At 35.8% G+C, this 22,303-nt stretch overlaps 1 pseudogene; it reads right to left on the bottom strand.

Moving 5' to 3' along the window:
* Positions 1-10,008: 10,008 nt before the first annotated feature.
* LOC110198631 (ras guanyl-releasing protein 3 pseudogene) lies at positions 10,009-20,746 on the bottom strand (annotated as a pseudogene).
* Positions 20,747-22,303: the final 1,557 nt, after the last annotated feature.

Below are 22,303 nucleotides of genomic sequence, written 5' to 3'. Positions count from 1 at the left end.
AAATTTATTGCCTAGGGTTTTTTGTTGTTTTCAGTCTGACTCCCCAATTTTCTGTACTATTGTTTTAATATAAAATTCTTCTTCTCTTATATTGGAAAGGGAAGCTATAGCCCACCTCATTTCATTATGATTCTTTTCATCCAGTCTGTTCTGCTTAAAGGATAAACTTTTCAACAGCTATTGTAATTATTTTTCATAGAAGGCCATTTTAATTGTCATATTGTTCTGCTAAGCCCTATTGTCTCTGTGTCCTTCAAAACTGTCAATTACTTTAAAAAGTGGGAGGGTGGGGGGGGTGAAAAGCACATTGTTGTAATTGATTTGTATGTTTGAATTGTCTTATCAGAAAACAAGGTTATGAATTTCATCTGTTGAGACACAAAAATAAAATACTTTCCTAAAAAAAAAGAAAAAGAAAATCTTATACTTGATTTGTGATGTTTTAAACCTCTAAAAAAACATTTTTCTTATCTACTTCCTTTTTATGTTTTATTAATAATGATTGCATATTTGCTCATCCAGTAGCTGGAGATAACATTGTTCAGTGGAAAGAACACTGGTTCTGGATATAGAAGATCTGTGTTCAAATTCTATCTCTGACATTTTTACAACCTGCATAAACTTGAGCAAGTTATTTATTTATTTATCCCTCAATTTTCTCATCTGTAAAATGAGGGGGTTGGATGAAAAGGCCCTTGGGAATCCTTCCAGCTCTATATTTATGATCCTGCAATACCCGGATGCCTTATTTTCAATGGGGTTAATCATTTACTTGTGACCTTGGATGAGGGGACACTAAGTGATTATAAATTTAAAGCTGAAAGTAACAATTTGGGGGAGGGGGGAAGATCATTCTACAAATGTTTAAGAGAGTCCCTTCTGAAATGGCTGGGAATAGAAACATTACTGCCCAGGAAGTAGATCTCTATCCTAAAGGAAATTGTGGAAGGATCTTAAAAGCCAGAAGGAAAATTATTTTGGGGGGAATCATAACTCCAATATCTTATTTCAGTGAAAAAAAAAAACATTTTAAGTGGTAACAAATAGTCTAGAGCGTTAGTCTCTAAATCATTTTAATAACATGCCCTTATTAGTGAAAACATTTTTGAGCATGCCATATATATAGAATACTTGTACTACTCTACTAATAATCATGTATGTTATAAAATTTGCTCAAAAATAGAAATTTTTGAAAATGAGCTGAAGATGAAATGGCATTTGGTCCCAGAATCAATTTGTTGTTGCTATTCAATTGTTTCAGTCATGTCTAACTCTGTGACCTCATGTGGGGTTTTCTTGGCAAAGCTCCTAGAATGGTTTGCTATTTCCTTCTCCAGCTCATCTTACCGATGGGGTCACACAGCTAGTAAGTGTCTGAGGCCGGATTTGAACTCAGGAAGAAGAGTCTTCCTGACTACAGGCCTCCATCATTCTATCCACTATGCCAACTAGCTGTCCTAGTCAATAGTGAAGTCCTAAAGATTACTAGGTAGGGGAATGACATGGTCAGGAAGTCACTTTGTCAGATGTATGCAAGATGTAGAGTGGAAAGCAACTATTTCAATAGGCAAGATGAGGAAGTAAACTGGGTGTTTGCTCTGTTAGTAGTGGGAAAGGGACAGATATGATGAAAGATACTGAAGAGAAAGAAATGACGAGATTTGGTAACTGATTAAATATGTGGAATGAGAGGAAATGGTACTGCTTAGGAAGAGGATAGTAGGACTGTTGACAGAATTAAGGAAGTTTGAGCAGGGTTGGGGTGGGTAGCAGGGAATTAGTTCTTAGTTTTAGACATGTGAGTTTGAGATGCCCATGGGATAGCAAGTTCAATGTCCAATACTCAGTTGTTGATGTGGGCCTGGAAACCAGGAGGGAGACTAGAACTGGATATATATTTGTGAACCATATGATTGGGAATGATCATTAAACCCATGGGAACTGATGAAGTGCACAAATGAGAGAGAATACTGAAAAAAAAATGAAGAATACCCAGGACAAAGCTTTGAGAATACCCACAGTTTAGGAGGAGGGTATGTGTGATGATTCAGCAGGAAAAAAAAATAGTAGAGAGTAGTTAGGTAGATAGGAGGAAAACCAAGAGAGAAAGTTTGTGAAGACAATCCAGAGAGGAGAGAAAGTCTCCAAAAGCAAGTCGAATGTCTTGGAGGGGTTCAGAAGAATGAGGATTGAGAAAAGAACATCAAAGTAGGGGAATTATGCCTGTGTAATTGCTGCAGGTGCCCCTGACATTTAGGTTATAACATTTAGGCTTCCCACATGGGAAACCAACAGTGAGAGGGGGTAGAGCAGTGAAGGAGTCTTGAAGGGGATGTCGTAGTTGAGTTGGAGGCAAACTCATGATTGACAGATAGACCTATCCACCAACCTTCCAATTGATCACCTAACTTTTGTATAATTCCAAATTTTGGAGACCACTGGTCAAAAAGTCTAATTTACACTAGTCATTCATTCACTTAACAAGCATTTATCAAGTGTCAGCAGGTGCCAAGAGCTAGGGATATAAAAACAAAAACAAAAATGAAGCAGTCCTTGTCGTCAAGAAAATGTATATTCTACTGGTGGGAAACATGTCAATCCAAAATATATACCAAATAAATGCAACATAATTTTAGGGGTTAGACACTAATAATTAGTGTATTAAGGAAAGATTTCCTAAAGAATATTGTGTTTCAGCTGCACCCTGAAGAAAGCTAGAGATTCTTTAAAGGTAAATGTAAAGAGATAGTACCTTTGTAGAGGGAATAGTCTTTTTAAAGGAATAACAATAGTAACAACTGATATTTACATAGCACCTACTATGTGCTAAGCACTTTACAATTATTGTGTGCTAAGCTCTTTACAATTATTTCATTTTATCCTATTTATTTGTGTTGTACTGACCTATCTCTCATCAGATAGTTTTCCATATATTTTATCAGTTTGTATTTTGACTAACTCTTCAAGGAGCAACAACTGATTCAAATGTTTTATTCAAAAATATTTTTAACACTCGTCTGCATAGTGACAACATGCTTTTCAAGTACAAGAAAATGCATTTTAAGGGAGTCAACTACATGCAGGAAATGATGGCACACCCCTCTATGGGTTATGAGTAACTTTTGAAGAACACTAATGTTTCTTGTAATGCATCAATTAAATCATAGCCAGGATTTCCCCTGTAGAGAGGGCTGATTTGGCTCTGCCTGAATGTCAGTTAGTAGTTCTAACTATGAATGACTATTTAATCTAGTTAATCTAGTCAAGCTAGCAGGTGGAGAAGGAAATGGAAATGGTAAAACCAATTGGCTGCCTTCGCACTGCTGTATTCTCTTCTATATTTGGTGAAAACGGTACAGGTCTCCTATTAATCACCAAATCATTCTTCCTTTTTCAAAATACGTTGGTGTTGTCAGGACACAATTTTACTTTCATGATCAGTGAGTCTGGTCCAAAATTTTAAGGAACAATCAATGGAAGCCAACCACAGGTTTTATTGATAGCATACAAACCACTAATAAAATGGTATCAAACTCATGTCCATGGCAGCCTTAACTAGATAAAAATGTAATTGGAAAATGTTTAACAAAATAGATAAAAATACAGTGCAACATAGATAATGTTAATCTATGGTTTTTCAAGTCAATATGGGCCCCACAGGAATGTGTTTCTATTTGTTTGACACCACTGCCACTAACAGAATAATCTCAAGGATACAAGGCAACATGTGTTTCCATTTCCTTACCTTTCTTGGGCCCCAGTCTTAGTCTGTCTCTGGGGGACATAGCTGAATATAACTACAGCTGTGTCTAGATTGCAGACCAATTCGAGGTTATCTGGAACTTTGTGCTTTTAAAATGCAGTAGACAGAAGGAGTTGGGTCTTTTTATGTATGCACCAATCTAGAATAAGCTGATCCCAGTTTTAGTATACTAATCACAAGTAGGTCAGACAAGGAATAACACAGCCAAGTCAAATCAATCAATACACTAGCATTCATTAAGTGCCTACTCTGTGCCAGGTACTGTGCTAAGCACTGGAGATAAAAAGGCAAAAACCATTCCTTGCTCTCAAGGAGTTCTAATGGGTGTGACAACTAGAGGACAACTATGTATAAACATGATGTATATAGGATAAATTAGAGATAATCAAAAGAGGGAAGACACTGTTATGAAATGAGATCGGGAAAGGTTAGTAGAATCCTTCTGGTGCCAATGATTGCACCTGCATTCCTAGATCCACAAGTCATCCCAACTATTTCTGTCATACTCCATCCTCATGTTTAACTATGTCAACTGCAGTGCCATAATCAAATGAGATAAAATATGAAAAGTGCTTGGCAAAACAAACCATTATGTAAATGTCAGGTATTATTATCTTAAGTGTGAGGTTAAAAGACCTCTACTCCATTTGAGTATCGATACCTTAACTAGGTATCTTATTCTTAAGAACACATCTTAATCAATAAACTGATCAGACAATCAATCAATCACAGGCTCAAGAAGTTCCTCAAGAATGGGAGTTTTTCAGTCATCTCTCTGCCACATGTGCTCTCTAAGCTGGAACCCACTTTACCCTGGACTCTGTAAATTTTTGTGGAGAAGTGTATCGCAGACTTTTGGGGGGATATTTTGTACCAACTGTTCATGCTATACCACCTTAGTAAAGATCCCTTTCTAAAAGCTACATAAGATTGGCTGACTAAACTGATTCTCAACTGATAATCTTGAGAGAAAGTAGGGAGGGCTCAAGATGACAGTATTAGAAAATCACCTCTGAGAAGTCAGAGGTTTCCGTAGAACCATGAGGGGCTGATGTAGCCTTGCTCCAGGAACTGAGACTCATTTGTGAGAGCAGGATTTAGGATCAAGATGCCTCAGAGATTATATAGGATACATTATTATTTCTGTAAGAATAAAAGGAAGTTGAAGTCCCATCTTAAAGTTCCCTTAACAGTGGTTACCCTTAGTTTGCATATTCTTCCCTTCCTTCATCTCAATGTTATCTTTGTCTCTTTGTCCTTTCCTTCAATTAAATTCTACAAGCATTTGTTAAGTATTTACTGTGTGCAGAGCACTTTACTAGATTCTGAGAGAAGGGAAGGAATAAGAGGGAAAGGAATAAGTATTTATGTAGTGCTTACTCTATACCAGACACAGTGCTAATACAAAAATTTCATTTGATTTGCTTTAAAAATATCTCATGGGGGGGGTGCAGCTAGGTGGTGCAGCGGATAGAGCTTTGGCCTTAAAGTCAGGAGGAACCAAGTTCAAATCCAGTCTCACACACACAACACACAACATGTACTAGCTGTGTGACTCTGGGCAAGTCACTTAACCCCAATTGCCTAGCCAAAAAAAAAATCTCATTTGATCCTCACAACCACCCTACAAGATAGGTGCTGTTATTATCCCCATTTACAACTGAGGAAACTGAAGCAATAGAAGTTAGGTAACTTGCTCACAGTCACATAACTTGTTCATATCTGAAGCCATATTTGAATTCACATCTTCCTGACTCCAGGCCCAACATTCTCTCCACTGCATCACCAGCTGCTTCTGTCTAATCTATCTCATAGATTGCTTTCACTCCACTTCCAAAATGCAAAACAACTGGTTGGCACTCTACCACCTTGCTTCCTCAGGGAGATACAAATTTTAAATAAGATGCAATCCCTGCTTCTACAGAGCTGATAGTCTGATAGAAAAGATATGGTTCATATACAGGTAACCATAATTTAAAATGATACATAAATAAGTAAGTACAAAGTGCCTTGTGAGATCTGAAGGAGCAAAGGTCACCAGATATTACTAGGGGGTTAAAGGCAGGGTTCATGGACAATATGCTATTTGATTTGGAAGAGGGAGACACAGCAAATGGGAAAACATAGGGATATGTGTGGGATGGAGAGAAAGAAGTCCAGTATGACTATAGCAAAGAATGAATGGAAAAGAGGAGTATGCATTTCAGTTTAAAACCATATATTATTATTTTTTGTGAGCAAGGCACTATGTTACCTACTTAGGATAAAAAGATGAAATACAGTGTAATCCTTGTCCTTGGAAATAGGGGAGGAAACAGTAAATAAGTACACACATAGTTACAAAACAAAGGAGAATTAGAGGGAAAATTGAGAAGGGGAGATCACTAACAATAGTACATGGCAATAGAAGACCTTGACTGCCAAGAAAAGAAGCTTGGACTTTATGTTATAAACAAGAGGGAGCTACTAAGAGTTTTTGGATAAGTGGAATAATGACCAGACTGAGGCATGTGAAAAACTCCTTACATAGCTGTGCAAGGAATCGGTTAGACTAGAGATGTTCCAAAGTCCAGCTGACCCATTAGGAAGCCGTTAGTAGAAGAAGACAATAATGCTGAACTGTACTATGTAGCGGAAATGAGGTACATGAGGTAGAGGATAAATGGAAGAGACCCATCATCAGAGGATTTGACTCAGTCAAAGATGAGGAAAGAGTAGACAGAACCCAAGCAATCTAAGGAAGAAAGGAGATACTGAGGTTTCAAAAACTAGTTAACTCCACAATATTTTAAAGGTCCTACTATTATTATTCTTCTATTATCTAGCCCAGGTGATAAACCTGACAAACATCATCATAGGATAATGGGGACCAGATACCAAATAAAGGCATAAAACATACAGGAAGGAGTATAATAAAGTATGAAATAAAAAAGCTAAGTAATTTCTTTTTCTGTGGTATTTTTGTGTGTTTTTTTTTAATTTTTTAATGTATGGAATTAAACAGGCATTTCCATAACATAGTACAACAAAAAACATAATTGCATATGAAATTGCAAATCTACTGTGTACAACTTTCTATCCCTTTCAAAAATACAAACAAAATTATGTAATAACTATGTAATTTTCTTTGTTTTCTTTCTACTCCCCACCCTAGAGATGGCTACCATTAGACACAAATAGGTATATATGTATGTATGTGTACACATACACACATGTATATATGTATGTACATGTGTACATACACATATGTATATGTGTATATGTAAAATTATTCCATATATTATATTTATCAGTTCTTTCTCTGGGTGAAGATACTGTATTTCTTCATATGTCTTTTATAGTTAATTTGGGAATTCATAGTAGTCACAATAATTTATTCACTCAAAGTTGTTCTTAAAACAATATTGCTGTTACTGTATACAATGTTCTCTTGGTTCTGCTCATTTTGCTCATCACTATTTTATGAAGTGTCTTAAATGAAAATTCTAAGAAAGCTAAGGGTCTGCTCTCAGTTCTCATCCTTTTTGCCTTCTCTGCAGCATAGGACTCTATTAATGACTGTTTCTCTTCCTGAATACTGTCTCCTCTCTGGGTTTTTGTGACAAGGCTCTCTCTCCTGATATTCCTGCTACCTGTCTGATTATTGTTCCTCAGTCTATTTTTCTGGCTCATTACCTATATTATATCCCTTAACTGGGTATAACACAAGGATCTGTCCTGGATCTTGTCATCTAGTCCACCTCTCCTAATTATAAAAAAGAGAAAGCTGAGACCCAGAGAGATCAAATGGATTGTGTAAATTTACACATATAGAAAGTAGTGTAAGAATTATATAAATGGGGAGAAGAGGGAAGGTAATCTAAATAGAGGCATGCATAACATGATATGTGTTGGAGGATTGATGAGTAGACTACTGTGATTGAAGAAAGCACTGGCCCTGGAGTCAGAGGACCTGGGTTCAAATCCTGCCTCTGTCACTAATTACCCATGTGGCCTTGGGTAACTCACTTAACCCCTCTGGGTCTCAATTTTCTTATCTGTCAAATTAGAGATTTGAACAAGACAAGCAAAGTCAAAGTTCACCTTCCTGAGTCTTAGTTTTCTTATCAATAAAAGGAAGGTGCTAGTCTAGATGGCCCCTTAGGTCTCTTCTAGGCCTGAATGTGTGATCCAATTATTGTCTCATTGCTTTCTCTAGGTTATACAGCTAGTTTAGCTTTAGAGGCAGAATTAGTAACTAGCTCTCAACTCCTATCTCAGTAATACTCTTTCTAGCACGCCATTTTATATCCCCAAATATAAGATTTCCATATTCTGTTGCTTTAGAAGATTTTCAGTATTTAATGGTTGATACAGGGGCCAGTACTCATAAAGAAGTAAGGACTTTTGGCAGACTTAAAATTTTCACATTCCCTACTGGGTAACAAAAGATGTTATTCAGTTTTTTATGAGTTTTCATGCATTTGTTGGTCCATATAGCACCTCACATTTCCAAATGCACAAATTGAACTAAAAGACTGACTAGTCCTAATTTTTTTTTTGTCATCAGCCTACCCTATCCTGGATCTTACAGAGATTACAAAATTAATCAGTTGAACTTTCCTTACTGCTCAGAACTTATTTATTATAGATGTGTTTGTCACATTTGCATTCCAAAAAGAATTTCTTAATCGGGTATGATCTTCATCTAGATGAGGAATCCATCAGAATAAGCCATGACGTATGAAGTTATGGTCTTGATTTCTCCAATAGCCCAACTGGATGCTTCAAAAACCAAAGCATTACTTTGTGGTTGGTAGGGAGATATCACATGTGCATGTGGGTTTGGGGCCAGATTCAAGTCCCTTGCTCTGGACAATTATTCACAGAAACAAATTTACATATCAAATGATTTACTGATGCAGGTGTATGCAATTTGTTGGATTATTTTTTTTCCTCTACAATCCAGAGCGTCTCTGTGTGTAAAATATGATGCATGATTTCAACCTTTGAGGAATACAAGATTCCACTATTTGGTTGTTTCCGTGAAATGCTAAGAACCCAACAGATATATGGGGATATTCTAGGTGAGTCTTATCTTCTAGTCAACAAATATATGGTCTGGAAATCACCTGAGTGAATGTCTTGAAACCATGAATTTTAAAACTTGAATCCATCAGCTGGAGGAAATTTACTTATATCACCTTGGCAGAGAAGATAAGGAGACCATTGTTTTAGTTTCCCATATAAAATCATAGGAAAAATAATAATATTCTTATGGGAGGGAAGGTAATTTCACTGTAATTTCACTGGGGTTGGGAAATACCACCCAAAAAAACACAAACACTCCCTCTACTAATACAAACCTTTTTTTATGATTTTCTGCTAATTACAATCTTTAGAGAGTTGCCCGGTGTGTGGAAAGAGTGAGTGACGTACCCATAGTCATATAGAAAGTGTGTATATGTCTTAAATCAGGTTTTCCTGACTATGAGGCTCAGTCCTCTAGCCACTACACTAAACTATCCATCATCATCATCATCATCATCATCATCATCATCATCATCATCATCATCATCATCACTACCACCACCACCACCGCCGTCAGTAATAAGAATAAGGATACCAGAAGCAATTGCTGGACCCAACCTTTGCAATCACCTGGTTTACCCCCCTTGTTTCACTAATAAGGTATCTGAAGCTGATCAAATACTTCATAGGTAAGCAGAGGTGAAGCTAGTATCCAAGTCTTTTTGATTTGATAACAAACTATGCCAAAAAAAACATGTGAGAAATGTAAAGCCACCTCTCAGAGCTGAGACTGTATAAATTCACTTAAGGATTCCTTCCCTCACCAGGTTTATGCAAGGGTAGAGGAGTTTGGCTGCTTTTCCTCTACCCTCTTCCCCAAGTAGAAGTGACCTTCAGAATCTGCAAGATGGTATTCTAAAGAGACAGAAGCAACAAACTGTAGGCAGTACCAATAAGCACTGAGTATGGATGAACAAACAGGCGGTATGGGGTAGTAGACAGTATTCTTGCAGTCAGGAAGACCTAGGTTTAAATTCATCTGTCACTTTGCCCCTGGCAACTTTAAGACCATTAATTACAAACAACTTGCTGATCTGCATTAGTAGAAGGAGCAAATCACAAGCCCAAGCCTCCCCTTCTTCCTCAAACAAAAAAAAAAATTAAAAAGATTAATAAGCATCTATTTTTTGTTGGATTGAATTGTGGTGCTTTTTGAGCCTGATAGTGTGTTTTTCCTATAAAGTTAGGAGGTTTTTTAAATCCGTGTTAGGTTCCAAGTGGTGTTACTCTGAAGGGAGACCATTTCATTCAAGGTCATTAAGTGCTGGTATATCTTCACAATATTGACTTTATGATCTTTAGTACAGTCTGGAAAAATGACATGAATGGTGATCAGGATGGAGATTTTGAAGCCTTCATAGTCATCAAAAGCTTTGCAGTAATGGCAGTAATTGCCACTGGAGGAGAACAGTTCTGTCATTTCATACCAGTCCTTCGTAACTTCTGAAGAAAGATAAGAATGAGCCTCTTTGAGGCAGGAAATAGAACTATGGCTCAGTCCTCCCACCAGGGCCATCGGTGTTAAAATTCTGTAGCTGAAGGAGTTTCTGGGCAACAGTTATAAATTTTGTGATTACTTCAGCTCTTTACTGTGGAGTTGGTTTGCTAAGAACCATCAATTGGACTCATTTAGAGATCCAATTAAATAAGCAATGGATCTTTTCCTGGGTAAGGTTATTCTTCAGGCAGCCATGAATTACATAGCTTTGGTAATCTGTGAATGAAATCTGTCTGAAAGATGTGTGCTCCAGAAAAGTAAGGTGCTCAGCCAGTTCAATGGGCTTCAGATGGTCAAACAGCAGACAGGCTTTTCCCTTCTAAAACACTTTTTTTTTTCTATGACTCTTCTCATCTTAGTCATAGGAAGGGATGCTGAACATGTCAATGAGGTTAATATGTTTTTCATATCCCAGCTGGCTGGCTACTTCCCAAAACTCTTTGGTTGTACAAATCAAGCCAAGATACAGATTAAATTCTGCTGGGAACTCCAGAATCCAGTATCTAATGAAGTAGCAGACCTTTAGGCAGAATTCATCACCTCCTTCTCCATGAGCATCACAGTGCATTGAGAATTTTCCCACCAGCTCAGTGATAGATACTATTGGTGCATCAAAAGAATGATTCTTGGCAAATAACTGTTGCTCAATTCTCCCATCACCAAGCATTTTGATGCATGTGCTCAACAGTTTATCCAATGTCACTGCTTTCCCAAGTGTACTTGACCCCACTGTTCTTAAGCTGTTGCCAAAGAATAAGAGACATTTGAGCAGGAGAAAAAATATTTCCATAATTATAGAGGTGAGTACCATAAGCAGTCAAGGTAGGACTACATTTTCAGTTGTACTTCAGGAAAACTAATCATTTCAAGACTGATTCCTAGAACTGGAACTTTTATAAGTGGATGCTGCCATCACTATTTCAGGCATCTCCAAGGAAATCTGAAGAGAACAATCTTTACAAATTGAGAAATGGACCTGACATGGGGTCCACTGGAGTTTAACTCAGGAAGAGCTGGAGATACAGAGTGAAATCAATGATTTCTTTTTTTCCCCACTTAATAGTATTTTATTTTTTCCAATTACATGTAAAGATATTTTTCAACATTCAGTTTTATAAGATTCTGACTTTCAAATTATTTTCTCCGGTTCCCTCCATTGTCCCCAAGATGGCTTGCAATCTCATATAGGCTATACATGTACAATTTTATTAAACATATTTCCACATAAGCCACATTGTGAAAGAAGAATCAGAACAAAATGGGAAAACCACAAGAAGGAAAAAAAAGAGAGAAAATAGTATGTTTCAATCTGCATTCAGACTCCATAGTACTTTCTGTGGATGTGGATAACATTTTCCATCATGAGTCTTTTAGAACTGACTTAGATCACTATATTGTTGGGAAGAGCTAAGTCTATCAAAGTCAGTCATCACACATTACTGTATACAATGTTCTTGTGGGTCTGCTCACTTCATTCAGTGTCAGTTCATGTAAAGTCTTTCCAGGCTTTTCTGAAATCTGTCTGCTCATCATCTTAGAGTATTCCGTTACATTCATATACCACAACTTATTCAGTCATTCCCCAATTGATGGGTATCCCTTCAATTTCCAATTTTTTTGCCACCATAAAAAGAGCTGCTATTAATATTTTTGTACATGTGGGTTCTATTTCCTTTTTTATGATATCTTTGGGATACAGACCTAGTAGTGGTATTTCTGGATCAAAGAGTATGCACAGTTTTATAGCCCTTTGGGCATAGTTCCAAATTGCTCTTCAGAATGGTTGGATGAGTTCACAACTTCACCAACAATACATTAGTGTTCCAATTTTCCCACATCTTCTCCAACATTTATCATGTTCCTGTTTTATCATATTAGCCAATCTGATAGGTGTGATGTTGTACTTCAGTTGTTTTAATTTACATTTCTCTAATAAATAATGATTTAGAGCATTTTTTCATATGACTATAGACAGCTTTAATTTCTTCCTCTGATAATTGCCTGTTCATATCCTTTGACCATTTATCAATTGAGGAATGACTTGTATTCTTATAAATTTGGCTCAGTTCTCTATATATTTGAGAAATGAGGCCATTATCAGAGAAACAGGCTGTAAAAATTGTTTTCTAGCTTTCTGCTTCCCTTCTTATCTTGGTTGCATTGGCTTTGTTTGTGCAAAGACTTTTTAATTTAATGTAAACAAAATTATCTATTTTGTATTTCATAATGTTCTCTGTCTCTTGTTTGGTCATAAACTGCTTCCTTCTCCATAGATCTGACAGGTAAACCATTCCTTGCTCTCCTAATTTGCTTATGGTATCACCCATTATGTCTAAATCACGTACCCATTTTGACCTTATCTTGGTATATGGTATGAGATGTTGGTCAATGCCTGGTTTCTGCCATACTATTTTCCAGTTTTCCCAGTAGTTTTTGGCAAATGGTGAGTTCTTATCCCAGAAGCTGGAGTCTTTCAGTTTGTCAAACAAGAGATGACTGTAGTCATTGACTATTGTGTCTTGTGAACCTAATTTATTACACCAATCCATCACTCTACAGTTTTAGATATGATATGGTTAGGTCACCTGATATTCTTGATCTTCCAGACAAATTTTGTTATTATTTTTCCTACCTTTATAAAATATTTTTAGTAATTTAATTGGTATGGCACTGAATAAGCAAATTATTTTAAGTAGAATTGTCATTTTTATTATATTGACTCAGCCTACCCATGAACAACTGTATTTAGGTTTTTTTTCCATTTAGATATTTTTTCCATTTAGATCTGACCTTATTTGCCTGAAAAATGTTATAATTATGTTCATATAGTTCCTGAGTTTGTCTTGGCAGGTAGACTTCCAAATATTTTACATTTTCTACAGTTATTTTAAGTGGAATTTCTCTTTCTATCTCTTGCTGCTTGGCCTTGTTAGTAATATATAGAAATGCTGATGATTTATGTGGGTTTATTTTATATCCTCCAACTTTGCTAAAGTTGTTAATTACTTCAAATAATTTTTTTACTTAAGTCTCAAGGATTCTCTAAGTATACAGTCATATCATCTGCAAAGAGTGATAGCTTTGCCTATTTTAATTCCTTCAATTTCTTTTTCTTCTCTTATTGTTAAAGCTAACATTTCCAGTATAATATTGAACAACAATAATGATAATGGACATCCTGATCTTATTGGGAATGCTTGTAGCTTATTCCCATTGCATGTAATGCTTGCTGATAGTTTTATATAGGTGCTACTTATCATGGAAAACTCCATTTCTCCTTATGCTGTCTAGTTTTTTTAAATAGGAATGGGTGCTATATTTTGTCAAAAAGCTTTTTTCTGCTCTATTGAGATAATCATATGATTTCTGTTAATTTTGTTATTGATATGGTCAATTATACTGATAGTTTCCCTAATATTGAACCAGCCCTGCATTCCTGGTACAAATCCCATCTGGTTGTAGTATATTATTCTCATGGTAAATTGCTGTAATCTCTTTGCTAATATTTTTACTTAAAATTTTTGCATCTATATCCATTAGGGAAATTGCTCTATAATTTTCTTTCTTTGTTTTGGCTCTTCTTGGTTTAGATATCAGCACCACATTTGCATTATAAAAAGAATTTGGTAGGACTCCTTCTTTGCCTATTCTTCCAAACAGATAAAGTATTGGAATTCATTGTTATTTGAATGTTTGGTAGAATTCACTTGTAAATCTGGAGATTTTTCTTAGGGAGTTCATTGATGCTTCTTGAATTTCTTTTTCTGAAATGGGGTTATTTAAGTATTTTATTTCCTCTTCTGTTAATCTGGGCAATTTATATTTTCATAAATATTTATCCATTTCACTTAGGTTGCCAGATTTATTGGCATACAATTGGGCAAAATACCCTCTAATTATTGTTTTATTGTTTCCTCTTTATTGGTTGTGAATTCACCCTTTTCATTTTTGATACTGGATATTTGGTTTTCTTCTTTTTTTTTAAATCAAATTAACCAAAGGTTTATCCATTTTATTGGGTTTTTTTTTCTGCAAAGCCAGCTCTTAGTTTTATTTATTAGTTCGATAGTTTTCTTAATTTCAATTGTATTAATCTCTCCTTTGATTTTCAGAATTTCTAATTTGGTATTTAATTGAGGATTTTAAATTCGTTCTTTTTCTAGCTTTTTCAGTTGCATGCCCAAATCATTGATCTCTTCTTTCTCTATTTTATTCATGTAAGCATTTAGAAATATAAAATTTTCCCTAAGAACTGAAAATCTAAATAATTTCGAAGTCCTTTAGAAAAAGCAAAAGTTCTCTCACTTTTGTGAGTTTTACAATTCATTTTTGACAAGGAAAATTTTCATTTTGCTTAAAGGCTACTTTTTTTAATCTGTCTGACTTCCCCATGGAGACCTAGTGGATGAAGTATGTGTGTTGTATATGTAGTGCCTAACTGTCTGTTTGAAGGAGATAACTACCTATATTAAATGCTTCTTCAATGAACTCATAAGTTTCACTGGGCTTGTGCCAATAGGCATGAGCTATTTAGAATCCTGTCCTTTCTTCTAATTAATTTACAGATAACACAGAAACAAGGGTTAAAGACTAAATACAATTAGTCATGGATCATTCAAATGTTGGTCACCATAGTTACTAACACACAGTAACAGTCTCAAGGTGCCCCAAATAGAAGATAATGGAGAATGAGGAATATCTGTTCAAATACAGATCTCAAATGTAGAGCTAGAAGGAATCTCACAGGTCACATATTCCAACTCTCTAATTTTACAGATGAGGAATCTAAGGTACATGAAGGTTATCACTCCCACCTACACAGCGGTGGCTTCAATTAGTATGAGTAAAGAGGAGGGAGCAGGAAAGATAATAGGTCTAAGTATAAGTAAAATCTCATGGAAAACTTTTTTCCCCCTTTGCTTTTGACATTAATGCAATGTGAGCTATGGAATCATAGTTTTTAAGAGTTAGAAGGGACTTTAGAGTTTATGTAGTTAAATTGCCTCATTTTGCTAGTAATGAAACTAATACCTGGACAGATTGAAAGAACTGTCAAAAATCAGTCCAAGGACATACAGGAGACAGCTTGTGATTCCAATGTTAAATTTTTGGTCTGAACATTTACACATTGAAAAATCAGCTACTACAAATCAAGGCATGATTTACTGTTTCGTTGATTGTCTAGACTTAAAGTATGGAGAAAATATTAATGCAGATTAAACATAGATGTGTGTCATAAGTACATTTTTTGGCTGTTGTCGGAGAACCTAGGATTTACACGTTTATCAACACATTCTTGATTTAAACCCACCCATTTGTAATTACTGATACAGTGCTTTTTCCATTTCACTAGGCTGGTTTGTTACCTAAGAAATTAGAGTTTAATCCTGTTGCTATAATTTAAATGCAAGTGTTTCTGAATAATTCTTATCACCCTATCTTTTTTTTTCCCACAATCTGCCTTCAGTTACAAAAATTTCCTATGATTTTCTCTGGGATAAAGCCCAGAACAAATTAGAAAAAAAAAAGAATAACAAGGTTTTAAAACTGGGATTTCATATAGTTTGATTATCTCCTCATACTCCCATCCAGATCCTACTGCTTCTACCTGTCATTTGCTCCCTTCTCAAGAGGTACAAGAAGGAGTGTGCCTGTTTAACAACTAGCTTTTCATGACAAAAAAAAAATGTAGGTAGAACATATTTTTTTCTTTGTTTGTTTTTGAGGCAATCAAGCTTAAGTGACACAGTCACAGTCACACAGCTAGTAAGCGTCTGAGGCTCGATTTGAACTCATGTCTTCCTGACTCCAGGACTAGTGCTCCATCCACTGCAACACCTAGCTGTGCCTAGAGCACATTTTAAAGTTTAATCTGCATTATTAACATTTTCTCCATGACTTACTTAAATCTAGGCAATCAGCAAAACAATACATCAAGCCCTGATTTTGTTTGCTAGTTTCTGCGTTATTAAGCACACTAAAAATTTTACAATCCACTATTGAGAGTTGCTAGGAGCTGGCTCCAGCACATTCCTGCTTATAATCCAAGGAGATAAAAGAGGGAAAGGACCAAAAATATTTATAGCCATTCATTTTGTGGTGGCAAAGAAATGAAAACTAAAGGGGTGCCCACCAATTGGGGAATGACTGAACAAATTATGGTATATGAATGTAATGGAATATCATTGTGCTGTAAAAAATGACAAATGGGATGGACGCAGAGAAAACTGAGATTTATATGAACTGATATGAAATGATGTGATCAGAACCAGGAGTCTAGTTTACATGATGACAAACATTTTTATGCTCTGGTTATTTCTTTTATGTTATTTTTTTAAAATAATATTTTATTTTTTCCCCAATTACATGTCAAGTAAAATTTTTAGCATTCAGTTTTACAAGATTTTGAGTCCCCTTCTCTCCTCCCTTCCTGTCTTCTGAAAGTGGTAGGTAATTTGATACAGGTTATACATGACATAAACATTTGTAAGATAAACAATTTTGAAAGACTTGGGAACTATGATCAATTCAATAAACAATGATGATTCCAGAGGAATAGCAATGTTACCTACCATACAGATGTCTATTAGCTTTGATCCCAAAGAGACCTTACTCCAACCATGGCCTCAGAGGACTACAAGCAAGATAACATATAGTAAGTTGCATTCAATTTGTTTTTCATTTTAACTTGCCTTACAGGATAGAGATAGGGACTGGCCTATTCATAGGTCAATAAGTTGGCAGCAAGTGAGAGGACTCCCTCAACCAATGCAGGCTGACATTTTTTCTACAATTTGTAGTCAAAGTTACCTATTACACTAAAAGGTTAAATGATTTTCCCAGAGTCCATAACCAGTTTGTATCTGTAGCAAGATTTGAACCCAGGTGTTCCTGGCTTCAAGGCCAGTTCTTTATGAATTAGGCCACAACTTGTTCCTCTGTAACTTAGAAATGAATTTAGGATTACAAATGAATTTAGGGTTAGAAACAAATTTAGGGTTAGGGTTAGAAATGAATAGACCCAAATACTTCGGATACCTTACCTATGCTCTCAAGCTCTGCCATGTGAAAGAAAGCCTCAAGAATTTTAAGTGAGTAAGCCTTTGATTGTTAATATTTCTTTTTCACCAGAACTATTTTCAGAGTCATTTTTCCATTAACAGTAAATCATTTCTTCTTTGAATTTCCCCTTAACAGCAGTCTTCCAGTGGCTGTTAATTTCTTGGGCCTCGATTACAATCACATTTATCCAGCTGAACTGTGATTGAATGTGGATCTAATATGTATTTTCTGAAAATGTAACTGCAATTTAATATTAATTTTTTTAAATGACAGCAAAGTATACAGATTTCTTTTGTTCCCTCTAAATAAAAGTGGCTATCTTTAATGGGGGTGGGGGTGGGGAGGTGAGTGCATGGAAGAGAGAGGTAGTTTTATTTTTCTTCCACTGATGTTATTAGTCTAAGAGCACCAAAGCCACTGGAAGAAGAGTTTGTCTACTCTACATCAATGGTGTCAAACTCAAATGGAAACGTTTGTCATTAAACTATCTATAAGGATTTCTGTAGGCTGTGCATGACTTGGAAAACCACATGATGATATTATCTGTTTTATTTTATTTTTTGTGGCAGCTAGGTGGCACAGTGGACATAATTCAAGGGGCCTCGAGTCAGGAAGACCTGAATTCAAATCCAGCTTCAGATACTTACTACTTGTGTGACCCTAAGCAAATCACTTAACCCTGTTTGCCTCAGTTTCTTCATCTGTAAAATGAATGAGCTGGAGAAGGAAATGGCAAAGCACTGCAGTATCTCTGCCAGGAAAAGCCCAAAAAAGGCCAAGAAGAATCAGACATGACTGAAAAACAACTAAATAACGATCATATTTTCATTTATTTTGTTGAATATTTCACAATTACATTTTAATCTGGCTTGGGCTGCACTTGGGACTGTTGTAGGCCATGTGTTTGAAACCTTTGGTCTACACCTTCTACAAAATATGTCTTCCATGTCAATAAAGCCACCTTTTATTAGACAGCTTAGTATATTGGATAATATAACCAAAACACACCAATACAGCTTCTTCTTTCCTATGGAATAGTTTTATTGATTTGAATGGCTTTTCTTATTTCCTATAATTAAAGCCAAGAGGTTCACTATGGCTAAAAATGCCCACTAGAGCCATAACTAGTAATGTCGGTGCCTGGGGCAAGTGGTAGGAAATAGACTCCCAAAATAATTTAGTAATTCATGGCGTGAAAATTGTACAAGAAGTAATTCAGCAAATTCAGCTAAGTGGAATGGAGGAATTAATTATTATAGTGGTTTACAGATAGGTATTATTAATACTGTTTGTGTATTAGCTTATTGTTTTAAATAATTATTCTTGTTAACTAGGTATTAAGCTTATTTTTGTTGTTTCTACATTCCTTTGGCTGAAGGAATACTAGGGCTGGCAGAGACTTCTAAATATCCATATCCTAGAAGAAAGCCTATTTTGTCTCACTCAAGTTGTAACTGATCCTTTGCTGCTCGTGGGGCATCACAATCTTAAATTTTTTAAAATTATAAACAGCCTGATAAACCCAAAGATCCAAGTTTTTGGGACAAAAATTCATTATTTGACAAAAACAACTTGGAAAACTAGAAAACAGTATGGCAGAAACTAGGTATAGTCCAACATCTTACACTGTATACCAAGATAACATCAAAATGGGTACCATGATTTGCACGTAACAAGTGATACCATAAGCAAATTAGTAGAACATGGAACAGTTTACCTTTCAGATCTATGGATAAGGGAAGAATTTAGGACCAAACAAGATATAGAATACATTACAAAATACAAAACAGATAATTTTGATTACATAAGATTTAAAAATTTTTGCACCAATGCAACCAAAATTAGAAGAAAAGCAGAAAACTGAGGGGGGGGGAATGTTTGCAACAAGTATCTCTGCTAAAGGCCTCACTTCTAAAATATATAGAGAACTGAATCAAATTTATAAGAATACAAGTCATTCCCTAATTGATAAATGGTCAAAGATATGAACAGGCAATTTTCAGAAAAAGAAATCAGAGCTATTTATAGTCATATGTAAAAATGTTCTAAATCACTATTGATTAGAGAAATGCAAATTAAAACCTCAAACCTATCAAATTGGCTAATATGACAAAAAAGGAAAATGATAAATGTTGGAGGGGATGTTGGAAAATTGGGACACTAATGCATTGTTGGTGGAGTTGTGAACTGATCCAACCATTCTGGCAAGCAATTTCTGGAGAGCCCCTATGCCCAAAAGGCTATAAAACTGTGCATACTCTTTGACCCAGAAATACTACTGCTAGGTCTGCATCCCAAAAAGATTTTTTAAAAAGAGAGGGAGCACCTATCTGTACAAAAAATTTATAGCAGCTCTTTTTGTGGTGGCTAAAAATTGGAAATTAAGGGTATACTCATCAACATAGGAAAAGCTGAACAAGCTGTGGTATATGATTGTGATGTAATATTATTGTGTTATAAGAAATGATAAGCTGATGATTTCAGAAAAAAATGCCTAGAAAGACTTACATGAATTGATGCAAAGTGAAATGAGCAGAACCAAGAGAATATTGTACTCAGTAACATCAATATTGTAGGGGCAGTTAGGTGATGCAGTGGATAAAGCACCAACCCTCAAGTCAGGAGGACCTGAGTTCAAATCTGGCCTCAGACCAAACACTTGACACTTTCTAGCTATGTGACCCTCGGCAAGTCACTTAACCCCAATTGCCTAAAAATATAACAATAATAATAATGATAATAAATAAAAACAACAACAACAACAATGATATTGTACAATGAAAAACTGTGAATGACTTAGCTAGTCTCAGCAATACAATGATTGAAGGCAATCCCAAAGGATTCATGATGAAACATGCTATCTGCCTCCAGAGAAAGCACTGTTATTATCTGAATACATATTGAAGAATATTATTTTTCTTCCTCCTTCTTTCTTTCTTTCTTTCTCAGTCTTATTGTACAAAATGACTAATATGGAAATGTTTTACATAATTGTACATCTATAACCTAGAGAGGATGGAGAGAGGAAGGCTAGAATGTGGAATTCAAAGCTTTTTTTAGTGTAAAAATTGTGTTAACGTGTGATTGGGAAAAAAATAAAATATTTTTTAAAAAAATAAATTATAAATAATCCAAAGGGCAACAGAAAGATTCTTGATGTGTGTGAGAATGCATTAGCATCTTTATATCAAGAGCTTGCCTGTAAGTTGTGACAATAACAATTATTTAGACAATATATGACCAGAAAGAAAAGTAGGCTGGTTATACTGGAAGATGAAAGGTAAACTCGGATCCTGAATTTCAAACAGCTCAAGCTGTCCTGCTGCTGCCACCATATCTGCCTTATCTGTCATGTCCTGATCCAACCTCAGCATGACCCATGCTAACACTGGGCTCATTTTACTAGAAAGGCCTTTTACTCCTTCGAGATTTTATCACATCCAAAGATTTATGCTGCTGAAATAAGAGGTCACCTTTTGAATGTACACTTTATTATAGCAGGGTGGCTCCAATGTGAAAGGGTGGCTGCATCATGCATAGTGTCTTCCCAGGAAAGATAAGCTGTACCTTTGACCAGAACACTGAATTCCAGAACCTACTCCTGGTTGATTTCTTTCAACTGCACTAGAGACTTAAGAACTCTGACCACCTCAGAACAATGACCAACCATGATTCCAGAGGACAAATGATGAAACACCTTCTGACAGAGAGGTACTAAACTAAATACACAGAGTGAGACATACATGGACACAGCCAATATAGGAATTTATTTTGCCTGACTATTGTATTTGTTACAAAGGATTTTTTTCTTTCATTTTTTTTTCCAGTGTGGAAGGGGATGCTGGGAGGTAAAGAAAATAAATGCCTTCTAATTAAAAAAAAAAATTAAAGACTACCAGAACTTGTGGCCACTGGTGATGAGTATTGGTAGTAGCCAAACATTTCCATGTCACACTTCATCACTGCTTTTCATCTCTCATTGTAACAAATATAAGAAAAAGCCCTCCAAAAGGATCAAGGTTGGAGGAACCACTTTATGTCCCACATTTATAAATTCTTAACCAAACTGCAACAATTTATCTACTGATTGGACTGTCGAGATAGCAACTTGTCTTCCTCATCCTAAAATCCCCTTCACCAGACTGTTTCAGTCTGACTGCCAGAATTCCGCAGACCTAGAATATTCCATTTGATCCCTTCCTCTGCTTACAATGAATTTTGTTCTACTATCTGCCCAGGGTTTTGAAAATAAAACATTGTAAGAGTGCTCCTCTGTGGAAGCCGAAGAATTTATCTGTAAAGTGGCTCTTGCCCTCTGTTCTTATTTCTTGAGATTAGCTAGGAGCTGGTCACATGCATGACAATTATAAAAAACAAAATAAAACATTCTCAAAGCAGGCGTCACCAAGTGGGGAATGGTTTTTATGTAATTGGATCAAACTGGAACCCTTATGTCTCTAACAGGTGATTCTTTTATTTTTCTCTTCAACAAAAAAAAACCCTCCATTATTATTTTTTAAAGAGAGAGGTGAAATTAAAATAGCAAGAGGAACATTTCTAGTGCATTGAGCAGATACTCTATGGATAATGTATAAGAAAAGATGAAAAAAAAATTAGAATCAGATTGAGAGGTTTGCAGGGTGGATCAGTGGATCAGAACACAAACACCAAAGAAATCAGAGCCTCCAAAGTACTAAAGCTAAGAATGGGGGCAATTGGCATACATAATGGATAAGCAAAAAAAAAAATCCCACTTTATTTTTATTTATTATTCTTAAGAAAAAGTTTCTTTTGCCTTTGTGGGATGCGAATGCCTTTGACCTGCTTCATTTTCAACATATATCTGTTTGCTAACCTTTAGGCAACCCTATCCCTCTCCTGTCCCCACAAAGTCCCACCCCTGTCTCCCA

The sequence above is a fragment of the Phascolarctos cinereus genome, unplaced genomic scaffold (genome assembly GCF_003287225.1).
Source record: "Phascolarctos cinereus isolate Bilbo 61053 unplaced genomic scaffold, phaCin_HiC Scaffold_4;HRSCAF=312, whole genome shotgun sequence".
In the NCBI taxonomy this organism is placed as follows: domain Eukaryota; kingdom Metazoa; phylum Chordata; class Mammalia; order Diprotodontia; family Phascolarctidae; genus Phascolarctos; species Phascolarctos cinereus.
The sequence above is the reverse complement of the archived record's forward strand: the minus strand, read 5'-3'. Positions and strand labels throughout refer to the sequence as shown.